The sequence below is a fragment of the Chiroxiphia lanceolata genome, chromosome 18 (genome assembly GCF_009829145.1).
Source record: "Chiroxiphia lanceolata isolate bChiLan1 chromosome 18, bChiLan1.pri, whole genome shotgun sequence".
NCBI classification, from domain to species: domain Eukaryota; kingdom Metazoa; phylum Chordata; class Aves; order Passeriformes; family Pipridae; genus Chiroxiphia; species Chiroxiphia lanceolata.
The window spans coordinates 10,063,466-10,078,412 of record NC_045654.1 but is presented as its reverse complement, the minus strand read 5'-3'; the positions used below and the strand labels follow the sequence as shown (position 1 = coordinate 10,078,412).

Here is a 14,947-nt window from a genome sequence, read left to right as displayed (position 1 = left end):
GAGTAAAGCAGGCGGCCCCAGAGCAGGCCAGTGATGCTGTGCACGATCCCTGTCCCTGCGCAGACGTGCGCAGCTGGTGCTGCCTGCGATCCTGCCCTGTGGGGACGGCGAGCGTGGCACGTCTGGTCGATCAGCGCCTGCTCTCCCCTCTCCAGAGCTGGAGCTTCATCCTGCCTCTCCCCTTTCCATCTCTTCATATTCCTGTTGTGCTTCCACTTGTTCTTCTCCCCATTTTTAGGACTGCTCTTCTACCACATATGTGGTTTGCTGCTCCTTCCTATAGGATGTGAGTCAGTCGTGATCTGCATTTAGTCCCCTTGCAAAGGCTGGCTGGCTGCACTTACGTGTAGCTTATTGCTCCGACAGGAATTCACTTACAGGAGCCATGTAATCCCACGGGTACAGGGCTGGGTGGAGGCTTAGGAAACCTGAACCTTGCTGCCATCTGCCCTGGCAGGCTGCTGGTCACCAGGTAAGTCTCTTCCCCTTTCTGTATCTCAGATTTCCCCATCTGTACAAGGGACAATGCCACTTCCCTCTTTTGTAAAGTGATTAACAACTATGGATGGAAAAAGGCAATTAAGAAGCCATGTGTTGTTAGGACTTGGACTCTGCTTTACATTGTGGAAAGGTTTTAATTTCTTCCCTTTCTGCATGAGTGTTTTTGTTGTGTTCTGGACTGAAAAATGGAATAAGAAAAGGGAGAGGGGGGAGTTTTGGAAAAGACAGCACCAAGGCCAGGAAATATGTATGGCAAAGCAGAAATTAGGGCAAAGGGTATTTTGTTTTGATGCATATTAATGTAGATTTAAAAGCAATTAATTGAAAAAGGAGGAATTAACACGTTTGAAATGCCTTTTTAATGATGCGTTGAAGCCAGCAACGTACATGCCAAGTTTCACACTGGCTGCCCGTTCCAGAGCCCAATTTACAGTGAACTCCTGGAATACAGGCTGTGGGATGGAAAGGCTCTTGGCTAGCCTGCTAACTCCTGCCCCGGGCTCAGGCTGGCAGGGCACCGAGGACAGCCGAAAGGCCTTTTGGGAGCCCTGCTTCCTCCTCGCCGCGCTGGCTGGGGCCTTGGCAGTGCTGGGCCCTGGTCGCTGCTCCATCCCTTGCCGAATGTTCTAGGAGAGAGGAGTGGGAGATGGGGGTCTCCAGCAGCAGGGTTTGCCCTGGTACAGGGTAGAGGGGCAGTGCCACAGCTCCCAGCACAGATAGCTGGGCTGGCTGGTAAATCACCAGTCGCGTTTCTGCTCCGTGGCTTTGTTATGGGAACATTGATCTGTTGCTGGGATTAACCTCTCAGAGTTTCCAGTGGGTTGGTCTCGCAGTTATTAATGAAACTGGCTGGAACTTGTGTTGACCTTGGCAAAGGCCCCAGTTGGCTTGGAGGTAACTGGCAAAAGCATAATCTCTAATTGAGTAATCCAGGGCTGGGGGAGGGGAGCAGAGGGGGTGGACACGCAGCAGTGCTTTGAACTGGGAGAGCTCGGCGCTCCGACGGGATGCGTGGGAGTGGAGGGCTCAGAACGGCGCTGAGCACAGCGGCCGCCGAGGGAATTAGCAAGCAAAAGCGAGGTGGCATCTCAGATCCGGCACCCCAGGCTTCCTCTTGTAGAAAACAGCCCAGAATTCCAGCACCTCCCCATGATTTATTGCTGTGGAACAATAGCGCAGAGGGGCTGGAGAATGGAACGAGCTGTGAGCGTCGGCCGTCCCTGGACGCGTGTCCTCCTGTAGCCTCTGTGTTTGCAGTGTGGATCACGCTGGGCTCTCCCTTCCCCACTGGGGGTTGTTTTTCACTTGGGAAAAAGAGTTCTGGGCTTGTTTCTTGGGCTTTTGGTGATCGTCTGCAAGCAGGGACCCAGCAATAGCTGGGCTGTCTTCCCTGGCCGTGCACCTTTGCCATGGGAGAGGGAGGTGCTTCCTTGGCCAACTGTGGCCGTGCCCAAACCTTTTGGGGAAGGGGTGGCTGTCAGCAAGCCCTGCAGGACACCCAGGCAGAGGGATCCTGAGGAGCTGCAGTAGCACTGATGGACAGGGGACACACCCATGCTGCCAGCACCCTGTTGCTCCCTCCCAGTGAGACCTCTGCCAGTGTGTGGCTTGACCAACCGTGTGGAAGATGAAATGCCTCAAGCACGTTGCCATGAAAAGAAGAATTCTTGCCCTGAGGACTGTGGGTTCGTCGATGAAAAGCCTGAACACGCTGTGTTGTTCCCAACTACTTCTTGGAGGAGCAGACTTCAGTGGAAATGGCTCTAACCTCAGGTCTGAGCAATGAAATGAAACCATTTTAGTGGGTACAAACACACCTACGTCTTTCCTGCTTTTGTCCTCCCTCCCCTGCAGAGAATGGCAGTTCTTGTTAACTCTCTGTGCAGCCATGGCTGGGAGGCAGCTGGGCTCTCCCTGAAAAGCTGAGCCAGTGGAGTTGAGTGCCCATCAGGAGCGAGTGGAGTAGGGTTGTCAAGTCCAGGAGCTGTAGGAGGATCCTCCTCCAGCGTGTTCGACGTCCACCCATCTGCCGTGGGCTTGCTCTTGCTGTCGACTTGTGCCTGATAAAAATCTGGTTGCAAGAAATGGTTCGGTGGGGTGGGGAATTTACGTTAGGGCAGCAATGATTCAAAGCTATTTCTGGGAAGATGAGGGAGATGTTGGCATTCTCTGTCATTCCAAACATATTTAAAAGCTGAAATATTTGCATTGTTCACGTTGTCACAGTGCAAACACTTCTGGCTGGATTTCTCCCACCCCCTGCTTTCCTCCCTGCTCCAAAGATCATTTCTAAATTGTGTGAGGATGAACGTGAGTGTATTGGCCCCTGCTCACCTGCGTGTGAACACACACCTTTGGGAGTGTGTGCCTGCCATATGCAAGCAGAGTGGATCTCCTGCCATGCCCTGCAGTCCGTTCCATCGCCCGCTGTGCAGTGGCTGTGCCAGGGTGGCTGTGAGGAGTTGTCAGCAGCCTGTGCAGTGCACCAGCGTGGGACGGGAAGCCAGGGGAACAAACAGCTCGAGGAGTGTTGTATCTGGAATCTCTGTCCCGTGCATGGGCTCATGCTGGTTTCATTTGAAAAACAGATGCTTTTGGGCGTTGCATAGTCCTTGTGAGATGTTCGGCTCCTCCAGCCAGCCCTTTTTGCAAGACAACTAGTTTTATTCCATTTCTTACCTGAAGTTCCTATGGCCAAAGAACTGAAGTATGGCCTGAGAGACTTGGATATGTCAGGGAAAGCCCTCATGGGCTGCGGAAACATTTCAGAAGCAGCATGTAAAAACCCTTGACCCTTCCCCGAGCCACCTGCAGCCTGGCTCTTCCCTGCCCTGGCTGATCCAGCCTGTGGTAGTCCCTAAGCTACAGACAGCAGGGCTGAGGCTCAGTGCAGCTGGAAAATGAACAGGAGAACTGACAGTGCCTCAAGCACAGGTTGTTTCGCACTTCTTCGGCTCATTTGTGGTGATCGACATCCAAAACAACCTTTTAAATTGCCTTTCAAGCCACAGCAGTGGTGAAGGGCGATGTGATAAGGCTGACTGCTTCTCGGGAGCCTGCTTCATCATTTACATAATTGGACTTTTCTCTTCCACTCTGTCAATATTACAAGGCTCGCACAGTGCGACATCTCACCTGATCTGCTGGAGGGAAAGAAAGTCCCTTGACTTTGTGTGCCTCACCCCTGTAATTGGAAGAAATATTGCCAGCTCTTTCTGCTTGCAACAGGGCAGCTTGGTGAGCTGGGTGTGCTGTGTGGGTTCAGGGAGACTTTTCTTCTCCATCTCTGAAGTGTTTATACATGTTACGTGTATCTATTTTATCTTCCATAGCAAGGATTCTAATGTGCCCTGTTATGTCCTGGACATGCAGGAGAGAGCAGAGCTAGTTTGCTACTTTGTCAGTCCTCAAGTGGGATTTAAGAAATAGGGTTGGTATGGCAGAAACTGGTACTGCTCTCCTGTGCATTGCTCCAGAGCACGGGTAAGGTGCAGGGTGAGGAGGGCTGTGCCAGCCACCACTGCTGCGTGTGCTCAACCCATTTAGTACACTTGTATGAGAAAAGAACCCCTCACCTGGAATAAAGTTCCAGGGAAGAATTCAGTCCTGCTACTAACAGGGATGTCCTGGCTCTTTTCTTCTCCTGCTGCAATTTCAGCCTTATCCGGTTTTCTTCTCCTGATTTTCTGGGAGGAGTTGTGGGTGCTGCCAGACATCTTGCAGATGAGCTCGGCTACCCTCCTTCTTCAGCAACTCTGCACACCCCTTCTCTCCAAGGGTCTTCCTGGGGAGGGCAAGGGGTTTGGTGGGAGCAGCTCAGGCATCTTCTCCATGAACATACAGTACAGCACATTTTTGGTGCTGTACTTTTCCATGGTTAGGAAATGCAGCCTGTCTACTGTTCTGACTCACACAAGGAAAGCCAGTGAGTTGTGACACCCATCAGATTGATCCTGGGTGCTGTGTTTTGAGGAGGAGGGTATTTCATGCTAATACCTTCCTTCCCAGTGTGAGGTGGAAGCCTTGGAGGAGATGCAACAGCAGTCGATGGTGTTTGCCTGCTGCTGCTGGAGGGGATGGAGTGGGGGAGTGATTTCAGAGATGGATTTGGCAGAGATGAGTTGCTGCTCTTTGTGCCTGTGGTGATGGAGCTGTAATAACATATTGAACATGGCAACAGCCCTTGCTAAAGCTCTGTGACTTCACGTTCGTGCTTCGTGGAGCCTCATCTCTTAACAACACCCTTAGCATCGATAACAAGAGAGGAGCTGTCGAGTGCCAAAGGGCCTAGTTAAAATCACTCGCTGAAAACCTCCTTTCTTTTTTGACCCAAACTTGCTTTTTAAACAGAAAAACTCTTTGGCTGTGTTTTAGGCAGAGAACATTCAGAGGGTTTTTTGGCTCCGCAGCTTTGTGCTGCATGGGGGGGCCGGGGGGCGATGGACGCTGGTGTGTGTCAGGAATGCTGGCTGCGCGCTCGGCAAGCGGAGAGGGGTTGTTTTAGGACAAGCTGACAGGCCCTTGGCTTGTTCTGCTGCTCTCGAAAAATGTAATTCTAATTCTTGGCACCTTTTTCCAGGAGGATAAAGAGCGAGAGCGCAGTGGAGCCTGTTCCCTCTGCCCTTGGAAATGGGCTTTTACCCAGCAGCAGAGCTGGCTCAGGGTGGGAGCAATATGCTCTGTCCTACCCCCAGTTTGGTGGATCAAAAGCAGAAATTCGTGGGGGAGAAGTAGCATGGGGTGAAATGACCTGAACCACCTCCTCGCAGTCTTGACCTCGATCTGGTTACTCTTCGGTCATCTCAGCTCTCTGACAGAGCATCTTCTTCTGCAGGTGTCAGCATTCTGCCCGGGTTCTACTCGCCTTCATCCTGGCTGAGGGCTGGCAGTCCCTTTAACCCTGTACCTTTTCCTGTGAGGAAACTGTTCTGTGGTACTCCGTCCTCTGGCAGTGCCAGGCAGCAGAGGAGGAGATGGGCCATGGGTGTGGGGTTTCCCAGTCCTCTGCTGCAACCCAAGGGGTTCTCCCCGAGCTGCAGAGCCCACAGCACCCTGCTCCAGCACATGCCTGCTAACCCCTCTATCCCCACCTCTGCCTGCACAGTAACACTTCCTTGGCTTGCCTTCGAGCAGCTGCTCTGGTCACTGCCCAAACAGGGTCTGATTTCTTTCCTCCCTGTGCTGTTCCCTGAGGAGGAGCAGTGATCGTTTCTGCCTTCTGATCTCCACTTTGGATGCTGTCATTCCTGTGGCTGTTTAAGAAAGAACCATTGCCTGGTGCAGGTCAAGCCGTCCCACGTGGTTACGTGACCGAACCAAGCACAGGCTTTTATTTCAGGTTGGTTTTCAGGTCTGTGCTATTTTATCTTGTGCCAGCCATCTCAGGTATGATGTAGAGCACATTGCCTGTAGCAGTTAATGTGTTTCTGCCTCGGCAGCGGAGAGAGTGGCAGATGTAAACACAGGAATGTTACAGTCTTTCAAACACTAAAAACTCCCAAAGAATAGGTGGGTGTGTGTATATAAGTATATGCAGTGCATTATATTAATGGAGAGAGATTTGTAAATTCATGCATTCGTGAATGTTTCATGTGTATATACTTTTTTATAGGTTTTTAAGTAATTGATAAGCCTACATTTTTATATATATACACACACACACATATATGTGCTGCCTCGTATACTTGTAAGCTGTGTTTTTTCAAAGGCTTCTTCTAGCCTCGTTCAGTGATCCTGCCTTCAGCAGACACAAGGAGAAGGGCTCCAGTCTCAAGCAAAGCTAAATATTGATTTGAGTCAATCTGGGTGCACTTGGAGACATCACTGGTGTTCATGAATGCAGCATAATCGCTGATTGGAGTGGGGAAATTTCATCATAAAGGCCCCAAAAGGGAGGTTTATTATTGCTTTCTTCCAAATGCCTGAATTTTATTAGCTTCAGTCATTCTTGGCAGGGCAGTGGAATGGGATTTTATAGTTAGCAAAGGAAAAGTAAACACAGTAATCATTTCACAGCCCTGTGCCTGCCAAACCAAGATGGAAATTCCAGCCTTGGTGGGAAGCTGCTGCTTTACTAACAGATAATAACAAATTCACTGTGGGCTTATTCTTGCTATGAGAGTTGAGATGTTCAGGTTTTTCTGTAACACCCTGATCTGGGGAGGCAGAGGTGCTTCATGCTTTTCTGCAGGAACAGCCTGGGCAGAGGTTTGTGGTTTGAGTAACTCCCACAGCCATTCACAGGTAGAAATGGTGTTTCTGCTCTGAGCCTTTGGGAGCTGCTCTATCCCACGCTCTTGTCAGTATTTGGTTTTTCCTTGGTCAGTCTTGCTCTGGTTGCAGAGCTGAGCGATGCTCGAGGAGTGACACGTTTTTGTCCCTGCACTCTTTGACCATCTCTACCTGCTGAATGGGGGGAGGGATATCATGGAAAAAAAAAATTCTCCATCTAAATCCAAAACTCTCATGAAAGGCTTGTTTTGCATGGTTTCCTGGTCTTGTTGAGGGCTCGGATCTGGACTCGCGCCCGCCTGCGTTTCCTGGTGCTGGGGGATGTTACTTCCTCCCACCTTCCTGCCCCGCCGGCATGGGGGTGGTGGTGGGGATGGCCTGCCTGCCGCAGGATGCGGCCTCCTGATGGAAAAGCAGGCGGAGCAGTGAAGGAAATGGCTACTCAAACAAGCGGCGAATGTCGAGGCAGCCCCTTCCACGTGTCTGCACAATTATTAGAACAATAAACCACTGAGCGCAGCCGGCGGCGGGCTCTGATGGATGGTGCAGCTGACGGCTGCTGTGCACCACCCGTGCTCCCTGTCAGCACGGATCCTGCCGGGGTGGAGGGCCTTGATCCGTGCTACACCACCTCTTCCACGGCACCGAGATGGAAGTCGGTGCAAGCAGCTGGGGCCGTGTCCCACATCCCCGCCTGTGTGTGTCCCGAGGTGCTGCTTGTGGGGAGTTTGGGACGGTGGCCAGAGGATGTATTTTGTTTGGCCATGGGGGTTGTCAGGCTCCTGGTGGATTCCTTGGGCAGTGGAGGGGCAGGCAGAGCATTGTCCCTGTCGTGTCCCCCATGGTTTTTAGAGATGAGAGGTATTTGATGTCCAGCTTCATATACTTGAGAGCACAGCCAGGATGAATCTGTACATTAGGTGACCTGGAGCAAGGAAGTGGTGACATGCAGCTGGTGAGGGGAGCTCGATGAATTGCTGTAGGAGCAGGTACTTCAGTTTTTTGAGCTGACACAGCTGGAAGAGGAGCTGCTGGGAGCGAGCAGGGGTTTGGTGCTGGGACTGTCACCCCATGCCCAATGTGCTGGGAGTCCCCAGCATAGTTGTTGTCCCCAGGGGAGTTGTTGGTGATCCTGGCTTGGTGCATGGAAGAGGAGGTTTGGGTTTGTCCCACAGTGCACCTCAGCCACTGCTCAAACCATTTTATGTCTTATTTGCATTTCCTTTCTCCGTCAGTCTGTCTCCTCCTTGGTGGGCAGCTTGGCCCCCAGGATTTGGGTAAAATAATTTTCAGTGGTGGTTTTGAAGGGGGGGAGGAGCTGCCTTTAAGTGTATCTCGCTTGTGGCAGTGGCTAAAAAGAGCTGTCTTCAGTCATTCCCTTCCCTCTCCTAAATTTGATGCCCTTTCAAGCCAAATTCCCAATATTGATGCTGTGTGCCATCTTGATTAACTCCCAGACAAATCCCTGCTTCACAGGGCCGGCAAGTACTGCCCTATGTGTATCCTGCTGGGATGTGCATGGCTGAGGAGTCCCTGCTCCTCCTCGGCCTCCTGCCTCCTCCCTGGCAATAGGAGGAAATTTAAATGTTTCTGAAGAGCAACATTTCCATTTCAAAAGCTGTTCGTTCAAGTGCGTCTGGAGTGGGATTTCTCTCCCCCACTCCTCTCTGAATGGGAGCTTTAGAAGTCTCATTTCCTCTGCTTGATAACACCAGGCTGAGAAGGGCTTTTGTCTTTTCATTTCCCCTCAATTTTTTATTTTTAAATCAGTGAGGTTTGGAGAAGCTGCTGTGGTGGATTTTCCCTCCCCCGTGTTTGTCCGTGTGCTGGAGGATGCACCTGGCATCACCCAGTGAATGAGCTGGAGCTTCCTGGGGAACAGCCCCAAGCTGAGCAGGCACCCACCTGGGAGCACCCTGCCAGTTGCTCCTGGAAGCAGAGGAGGAGGTTTGTTGGCATGCCCCTGCCACCCTGCCCTTCCCAGCTATCTGAGCAGGGGCTTACATGCCCCAGCACCCCTGGACAGCATTGGGTGTCTTGGTGCTGAGCCCAGCTTAGGATCTGGCCCCGTGTTTCGAACACATGGCACTGCAGCAGCTTTAATCCTGCTGACTGGTTGCCTGCCTGCTTTTTGGCTGACATAGCTTTTCCAGTTGGTGTGAAATTATATATTTTTAATGGGATGCTCAGAGGAGGGCACATATAAGGGGATGCAGTTGCCCGGCTCCCACTTCTGCAGGACTGGTGAGTGTGGATGCAGGCACTGTCCCAGCAGTGTGGTGGCAATTGTGCTGGTCACTGGAGTATTTCACTGCTATAAAAAGGGATATTTTTCTGCAGAAGCCTCTTTTACAAAACTCTGGCATGCTTTTCATGTGGCATCTAGGGCTGGAGGGCTTTCTACCTGCTTGAGGGCCAGCTGGGATTTGGCACAGACTATTCCAGCATCCTCTGTCAGAGGAAACATGCCTCCTGGGATTAACATAGACCTTGATGCTACATCCCTGCCTGGTTGATGTGCTGGAAAGACTTGGAATTTGCTTTGTTGCATGTGCCAGGTGGAAGAGGATGAGTGATATTGCCAAAAATAAAAAATTAAAATGTTGGGAAGCTAAAGCTTTCAAAGGCACAGAGTGAGTGTTCTATTCCCCTGAGCTTTGCTGGGTTGGCTGACAAGATGCTTTCCAGGTTGCTGGAGGAGGTTTAGGGATTGTGCCTGCACCCCCAGGCAGGGGACCCCTTCTACCTCTCTGGGGTCTCCCTAAAGAAACTCCCTGAGCAGCAGGCACAGAGAGAAATACAAAGCCAGGAGGGAGGGACAGTCACGTGAGGCCATGTCACCACATCCCATGTTCCCAAGTCCATGGTGATTATTCTGAGGTTCCTGTGAAGGCTGCCCAAAGTTGGCCAGCTCCGGGGAATGCGAGGGAGGTTTAAGCCTCAGCAACAAGCGGCTTTGCCGGGAGGAGCAGCATCTGGCTCTGCTGTGTTACCTTTAAAATGCGGTTCTCCAGCCAGGGGTGCTCACCCTGCTGCCTGGCCAAGAGCCAAATTGGGCAATTAAAAATTTGCCTCCCTGCCTTGGCGTTCCTTGTAATCAGAAGCGTTTTTCACAGTTGGTTCCTTTTTAAGAGACATCAAACAAGCGCTCGCCTCCCGCCTCCCTTGTGTGTTGTTTATGTGCCTCCCAGGCGTTTAGGTGAGTTTGTGGCAGCCCCCTCCTCTTGGCCTCCCGGGTCTTAGTCACCCAGGTCGTGGTTTTGAATATCCTGGTGCAGGATTTTGACGTGCTCTTGAGCCAATGGGTTACGCACCTGGTGCCTTTTTCATGCCTCCCCAGCGCTGCAGTTTCGTGGTTGTTTCCCGTTGCCACAAGCCAATGCTGTTCCCCACGGGAGCTGTTTTGCCTTCTCAAACTAAGACACCAGGGTTTTCCTCCTGGCTCCAGCTGAGGGTGAGCCTGGTCCCTGCCACAGCACAGGACATGCCTGGCAGGGACTGTCCTCTTGCACTGGAGTGGGCAGAGGGGAGGCTGTGGGGGGCTCCTGTGCCTGCATCTCTTCCCGGTTGGGGGAAGCACTGCTCGTTTAAACACATGGGTTTGAGTTTGTGAATGGGAGGTGGGGATTTAGGGTTGAAGTGCTGTGCTAGGGGACAGTGATACTCTTGGCAGCACACTGTTGGGTGCCACAGCAGCACTGGTGATGATTTGGGTGGCTGCTGGGTGAGCAAGTTATTGAGAGAACATTAAAGTTTCAGATGGAAGAGTAGAAGAGCTTCGTGCTCTATGGGCTACTCTGACAACCTTAATTTGTCCTCCCCTTTTTTGCTGGAAGCAGCAGGACACACTCTTCTTTGAGTTACATGCCCCTGTGTTTGGTGCCTGGGACAGACTCTGTCTTGTGCCGAGCGGGTCTCTGGTTGCTTTACTCCATCCTTATCCTCTGGTGGGTGGTCTCAGGCTTTACCTTCTGTCCCAACCATGACTCCTGCATTTATTCATCGCTATTTTAGGGCACTTGCTGTTGGCCTGGAATACTCCACACATACCATTATGTTCCTTCCAGCTCAGCCCTTTCCTTTCCTTTGCAGAAGTACAGGCAGAGTGCAATACCTATCTTGGAGCATCCCAGGACCAGGACACCACTCCTCTTGCTTGCTCGATTCCAAGTCTTTCCCTAGGCAAGCACCAAGATGAGATTTTTATTAATATTCTTTTCTTTTGCCTTGGACACTTTTTCAGCGTTAACAAATGCGAATCGCTGGCAGAGAGTCTTACCAGATGTATCAACTGTGCTGAAGATGCTCAAAGAAAAGGTTCCCAGAATCTTTCTGGATGTTGCAGAAATGCATATTTTCCTGTAAACTTGTTCTTGGAAGCTACAGAGTTGTTTTGGCTGAAATTCACTATTTAAAAAAAAAAAAAAGGGTAAAAAAAATAGCCTAAAAAAGCCTGAAGGTGATGTTCAGCATGGAAAATTTCAGTCCAGACAGTTACAGTTTGAACAAACTTAGGATCAACTGAAAGTGCAGGGATGCAGAATAGGCAGCGTTGGGGGATTCTTAATGAGAGGTGGAGCAATTAGCTCCTCGTTATAATGACTAGATGGGTAGGTGAGAATTCATCACTCCTTCAAGTCAGTGGGGAACATTTGCATTCAATGCAATTATTATCCACTAATGGGGAAACGCAGGAAGGGAATGAAAGGCACAGCATCCATTTGTCGGTGTAATGCCTTTGGCTTCAGTGGGAGTTTGCCTGAGTAAGTATTTCCGGAACTGACCCCTTATTCCCGGCTGCCTCTGAGTCCATAAGCTGAATCTGCTGGTGCTTCTGTAGAATTCTGCAATCCTGAGATCCAGAGGCAGCATCTGCTCAGTATAACACCGTGGAATGGCTCTTTTGAGCACAAGCAAGTTTTGTGAGACCAGATACAAGGCTTTGGGTAGTGCATTGAACTGAGACAGTCGCTGGCGAGGTTTTACCACCCTCATAAATCTGGCGGGGGGGGCGGGGAGGGAGGGTCAGCATTTGGTACTGGTTTTGCAATTAAATTGCTTCAAGCTGTTGAAACATTGGAGAAGTTTTTTGACCTACTTTCGTGCAAGCTTAGAAATTGTTGGGATTTTTTTTTGCTCTGTCTGCATGGAATTCAGCTGGATTACAGAGGAAAGGAATTTCGTGGGCCTTCTCGTAAAGTCAGATTTATTTAAAAAAAGGAATTAAGTTTAAAAAACCCCCGCTTTGTCTTCAGACAGCTCCTTGGTCTCCAGCTTTTTGAATTCCCGTGAGAGCAGGTACTGGGCTGGATCCATTGAAAGTGATCCCTGTTTTGCTCCTCCCCTAGTGCCTGCACGTGCCATGGAGCATGGGGACAGAGGAGGGAGGTGGGTGATGCCTCGATCCCACACCTGGCATCCCTCAGGAGCAGTGATTGGTCTTGCTTGGGAACACCCATGTTCTCATGGCTGGTGAACAGCTCCACAGGTGCTTCCCAGAGCAGACACACATCCCGCTTGGGCAGCCCTCCCAGCACAGGGGGATGCAGCCCAACGAGAGCCCAGCAGTATTTAGAAATTATTAGAAATTAAAACCTCGTTTGAAGGGCTGGGCTGCTGAAAGAGCCATTAGCACAGCAGATGGCCGCGAACAAAAGAGTTGCAGTAACTCCATGTACTTTTTCACTGCTCGGGCTCCCTGACTTCGTACTTGTGTGTCTCCTCGGGGAGACAGCACATTATTTTTCAGCCCCTGTAACATTTTCCCCCTGTCAGTGCTGTCATCCTGGGGCTGCTGATATGTCAGAATATGGTGGACACTTTTCCAGTTAAAAAAAAAATTCCTTTGGTTTGTATTTGGCCCATTTAAAAGTTTTATATGCATGTTTTTACCTTAAAACCTGATGGATGGAGGTGTGGGGTGTTGACTTTCCTTCTCAGCTCTTGTCCCAGGGAGTGTGGGAAAGCCCCGGGGCTCATTGTCTGCTCAGAGTGCGATGCTGCTCATCTGTGGGCTCCTGAACAGGGAGGATGAGCTGCTGGCTCTGCTGTGTGGCACAGTCTCACACGGATGGGGGTTTGGGAGGGATGTTGGTTGGTGGAATGCTAAGATGTTCACTGGCTCAGTGCTGCTATGAGAGGCTCTAGTGACAGATGTGTACCCCTCAGAGGGAGCCCACTAATCACAAATTCATATGGGTTTTTTGGGAATTAATTTGAGCACAAATTGAGCAGCCCCAGCCTATCCTGCCTGCTTTGGCAATCTTCTCCAACCCATGAGGACACGAGATGTGTGAGTGGGCAGGAGTTGGAGATAACACCTCTTAATCCCTCCTGGTGCTCCAGCAGGAAACGCTGCTGCTGGCTGATAATTAGAAAGTGAACAGACTGTGGAAGAGATGATGTTGGCATCCCTAAATCTCTGTCCTGGGCTTGGGGGAACATCGCTAATGATCTGGATTAGAAAGGCAGGGAGAGACCTGGACTTCCTGAAGATGATATGTAGGGCAAACACTGTGTGCCGTGCAGGAGATCCTGAGGGTTGTCCCAGGCAAGTGGCTCTGTTCTCTTGGTATGCACTGAGGGGGTGTGGAGGCTGGAAAGCTCCACTGTGGAGTTTTGAAGAGGCAGCTGGTGCAGTCAAGGGATCAGCAAGGTCAAAATGCATTTTGCAGCAAGAGTTAGGTGTGGATGGAGCGGAGCTCCTGATCTGCCATCTCCCGAAGGTGGGAAGCAGCTGAGAAAAATGACCCTTCACAGAGGTTGGGCTGCATCCAGCTGTAGGTGCTGAGCTGAAACATGGCACAGATGCTCTTCTCCATCCCGGCAACTCCCATGAGCTCCCTGGGGGTATCGTGAGGTGGGTCAGCAATGCAAAATAAGCAGTGGTTTGGGGCATTGTGTCCTGAGACCAGGGTTGGGGTTCCCACTGTATTTTTTCTTGTGGACCCAGTTGCTGGTGTATCTGAAGGCAGAGATACCAAATTTACCAAGGCATCAACAGGCAGTTGTCTTATCCTTTTCCTTTTCCCTCTTTCTCCCGTGTTTTTAAAGTCACTACCTAATAGCTTGTAGCAGGCTTGCTCTGTTATCTATGTTGGCAATTTTTATCCCTAAGCATGCAGAAGAAGCCCACCCCAAAGCCTGCCCTTGCTCTTTGACAGCCTCCTCGGTGATAATTGTTTTCTTCAGTGCCAGCACCTCCTCTTGCTGCGGGGAGGTTTATGCAGCCTCTGTCCCCCACACACCCACCCTTGTTATCATATAAATCACAAAACAAGGCCAGGGATAAACAGGAGCTGCAGTAGCTGTTAGCCGTGTGTAAAAACAAATCACATGGAAACAGTATAATTACTGAGAAAATATCAACTTGAGTAATGCGGTAATTGTTTTCTTCCCTCCAGCAGATTTATTCCAGCTCTCCCAGCTCTTGCTGGTTTGGAAGTCTGTGACTTCACGTTAATAAGAAGAATTTCACGTTTCACACTGCACTTGTTCAGAGCCTGGGTATGACACCGTCTGGAGCAGGGGAATATATTTTGAGCCATTTCTTGAGAGCAGTAGGAAACAGAGCACTAGTTAAAATACCTCTGACAGTTGGAGTCTGCCCCAGGCTCTGGGTGGATTCTGGTCTTTGCAAACCTCTTTTCAACCCATTTTTGTGATTTAGAAGAAGGGCGGCTTCATGCCTTGCATAAATCTGGGAGCTCTGCTTTTTGGACATCATTGGATGGGCAAGATTTTTTTTTTTTGTCTTTAGTTTTGGGTTTTCCTTCCTCTTGTTGCTTGTCATTCCCTTGATTTAGAGAGGTGCTTGTGACATGACAGTGCCCAGTTATGTGAGGGACACTACCTCTCTCTATTGGTATAATCATGACCTAATACCAGATGATGATGATCATGTTGTTTATGCTGTGACTTGCAGCTATTTCTCTTACTTAGCTTTACTGCTCTTTTGCTTCATATTCTGCAATGTAAAAGATAAAAATGTATCAGGAACCAGGTTTCAAAGGGGTTTTGTGCCAGGTAAAAGTTTCAAAATGCCCTGTCTTGCGTATGGGCAGAGATGTGAGAGTATCATTTGTTTCATGTGCACAGAGAGGAACCTTTCTCTCCTACATTTTTGACAGGGAGCTTGCTTTCCTTTAGAAAAACCTACCCACCTATAAGCCACTGCCACTTCCCCTTCCTGTACCTTAATCTGAATGAGATTTTA

At 50.2% G+C, this 14,947-nt stretch overlaps 1 protein-coding gene and 1 long non-coding RNA gene across 13 annotated transcripts in view; one reads left to right on the top strand and one right to left on the bottom strand.

Annotated features, from left to right (window-relative positions):
• NCOR2 (nuclear receptor corepressor 2) overlaps positions 1-14,947 on the top strand; it is a 238,186-nt gene that overhangs the window by 99,210 nt on the left and 124,029 nt on the right. The window lies entirely within an intron of this gene.
• On the bottom strand, positions 848-4,645 carry LOC116795584. Its single transcript, XR_004360091.1, has 4 exons — positions 4,498-4,645; positions 4,077-4,285; positions 2,323-2,572; positions 848-1,127 (listed from the first exon to the last, which is right to left on the bottom strand). It is a non-coding gene; the product is annotated as an uncharacterized LOC116795584 (long non-coding RNA).